The following is a 3,248-nucleotide window of genomic DNA, read 5'->3' as shown; positions in this document are numbered from 1 at the left end:
TCTGTCCACCCAAATTCCCTGAGCTTTGGTCTGTACTTCTTACTGCCCTGAATGCTTCCAGCCTTATGCTTTACACTTTCCACTCAACTCTTCTACAAAAGCAACATTTGGAGAAGACATGGCAGCACATGTATTGGTATCAATCCCTGGCTTACCATGAATCCTCTCTGTATGTCATTGTCAAGGTGATACATGATTGGACAGTAGAGAGTGGGTGGGAACAGAGTTCTGGAAAGGCAGAGGAGAAGGAGAAGGGGAGAGATTCAAGATGGAAGACGAGGATGATCCATCTCCTCTGCGTGGTTCTGAGTAGCCATGTGTAGACATGTATACTTTCTAGGGATGGATTTCTATAGGTCAATTTATCTTATCTAGGTGGGCGGTTTATATCTTTATCAACTAGTTGTAAGCTTATTGTATGTAGAGATTGTGGATTGAGAATTTAACATATAAATCTGTTTGATAAATTATTGATTGTTGAGTCATGTTTTTACCAGGCTGTGGAAGAACAGTGTGTGAAAGCAATGGCTGAGAGGAGGTGGAACCAGCATTTCCAGCTCTGTTGCCCTTTCGAGGTGAGGGCATGAGGGGCCCGTGGAATGAGATGTGTGGGATTGTGCTCAGCTCCGAACTGGAGTGGCTCCCCAGAGTGATAATTCACTACTCAGGACTGATAACAACAGAACCATTTTTTTTTATTTTTACCACAACAACTCTCCCACGAACCATTGCATCATTGCTTGTGATGCACTTCGTCAAGGAAGTGAAAAACTAACAACTTTTCAAAGTGGTACAACCACACATGTGCATCTGCATGTGTTTGTGAATGTGTGCACATGTGCCTGTGTGTGTGCCTGTGTGTGACTATGTGCCTCTGTGTATGTGCACTTGTGTGTCTGTGTGTGTGATCATGTCTCTGTGTATACACAGTGTTTCTCTGTACCTTTTAATCACTTGTACAATTGATTGTGAACACATTCCCTCAGCACCTCTAGATGTTTGCCTGTATGTCTCTGTATGTGTGCTGTGTGTGTCTTTGTGTGTGTGTTTCTGTGTGTGTGTGTGTGTGAGTGTGTGTGTATGTGTGTGTGTGTGTGAGAGAGAGAGAGAGAGAGAGAGAGAGAGAGATGGTATAAAATCTGTTTAATGGGAGATCTACATTCAAATCTATTGGACATGTTACTTCATGCTTCTCTTTTGCACAGGTAGGTCTTATCCCATCACTACCACCATCTTTGGTGCCCTCTTGATGTCCTACAAGCACACTATTCTGTCAATCCTTCTTTGTTTTGGAGAAACATTGTACCAATACTTCCTGTACTCTTCATCTCTGATCTTTCCCAGGAATTCCAAGCCCAGTTCTTGATGAAGAAATGTCTACTACATGGTTTTGTTCTCCATCATTAGTGAAGGTGATGGTTAAAGAAGTATGCCAACCACTTGGGTTTAATTCCCAGCTCTGCCATTCATGAGCTAGGTGACCTTAAGGCTTGGGCTTTTGCTTAACAGCTCTTGGTCTTGGTCTCAGCTCCTCATCTGTAAGATGAAGATATGATTCCTATGTATTCAGTGGAAGGATTTTAAATAGCATATGCAAAGTGTTGGTATCATAGACAGTATCTGTTATAAGAAGATTCTCTGCAAGGAGTATCTTGCTAGAATTTTTTCCGGAAGTTTGTTTTTTCCAACAGGACCACATACTCCCTAAGAACAGAGGGTTCCCCCTCCTTTGGATTATTGTTTTTGTACAAAGTACCACTGGGCTTTACAAACTTGCTTTCTCAAAAATTTCAACAACTATGTGTTTCAACTTCATACCATAAAATTAATCTAAAAAACATCTTTGTCTTGGGGTTTTGTTTCTGTGAAGAGACACCATGACCAGGGGAACTCTGGTAAAAACAAAACATTTAATTGGGGCTGGCTTACAGTCTCAGAGGTTCAGTCCATTATCAGCATGGTAGGAAGCACGGCAGCATGCAGGCAGCATGGTGCTGAAGAAGGGTCTAAAAGTTCTACATCTTGATCTGAAAGCATTCAGGAGACTATCTTCTGCAGGCAGCCAGGAGGAAACTGGAATTCCACATTGATAGAGCTTAACTAAGAGACCTCAAAGCTCACCCGCACAGTGACATACTTCCTCCAACAATGCCACACCTACTGAAACAAGACCATACCTTTTAAAAGTGGCATTTCCTCTGGGTCAAGCATTCAAACACGAGTCTCGGCGGTGGGGGATAAGCCTATTCAAGCCACCAAAACTTCTAAAGCATTACCTTCAAAATATATATTCCGGACGCTGCTGCATCGCGGGAGGCGCATGGCCGGCATGGTGCTGGCGCGAGCATGGAAGCAGATCCTAGTTCTACTGCCAGTACCTGCTGGTCACTGCGGTCTACAAGCTGGAGCCCTGGGAGCGAACCGTGTTCAGTTCGATGCTGGTCTCTGTTGTGCAGATGGCGCTGTACCGGCTACGTCTGTATGCCCCAGCAGATCAGGGCAATACTGCATTACTTTGAAATTGGACAGTGACGAGGATGTGACCAGGATCCAGAGGTTCCTGGGGAAGATCCACCTTGTGAAGTTGGGATGAGACCTCGCCAGATGTGAGATGTCTACAGATGTCAACATAACCAACCTTATAAATACAAAGACTAAACTTCATGAGTAGAACAGGAAACATCATCCTGACTCATGTGCTGTGTTTTTGCTTTTTGATTTTAAGAGAGGCCCTTATACAGTAGCTTTTATCTATTTTAACACTGTAGTCATTTGTACTTTGATATCAGTATTTTCTTAACCTTTGTGAGTGTTTCAATATTATTCAGTGAAAGCTTTTCCTAATGTAACTTTGAGTACATCTTAATTTCCTTCTATTTTTAAAACCTAAGGTCATTAGTTGGGCTTTACTGTTCTTGCTATCGTATGGCATATACATCTGCCTGGATATATTTCTACTCTTGACCAAAGTTTTGTAAGAAACAATACAGAATTTGGGGATGGGAGGGTGGTTACTTTGAGAACTACTTACTTTTGTAAGTATCTGCAAGCTTGACCTCAGGAGGGCGGTTTTAGCTCCCTAGACTCTTAACAGATTTTGCTCTAAAACTATTAAAGTGTTTCTTAGTAATGAAAAAGTAACGATCTTGCTAACATTAATACAAGGAACATTTCACCTTTTAGATATTAAATTCTCATGTGAACTTATTTCCAACCAACTTTGACGGTTCCTGTGAGGATGGGTGATC

The 3,248-nt window shown here is 42.1% G+C and overlaps 1 pseudogene across 1 annotated transcript; it reads left to right on the top strand.

Annotated features, from left to right (window-relative positions):
* The first annotated feature begins 2,320 nt into the window (after window positions 1-2,320).
* Window positions 2,321-2,532, top strand: LOC308435318 (serine palmitoyltransferase small subunit A-like; annotated as a pseudogene). Its single transcript has one exon. The product of its transcript is annotated as a serine palmitoyltransferase small subunit A-like (transcript).
* Window positions 2,533-3,248: the final 716 nt, after the last annotated feature.

The sequence above is a fragment of the Micromys minutus genome, assembly GCF_963924665.1.
Source record: "Micromys minutus genome assembly, chromosome: 22".
NCBI lineage: Eukaryota > Metazoa > Chordata > Mammalia > Rodentia > Muridae > Micromys > Micromys minutus.
The sequence above is the reverse complement of the archived record's forward strand: the minus strand, read 5'-3'. Positions and strand labels throughout refer to the sequence as shown.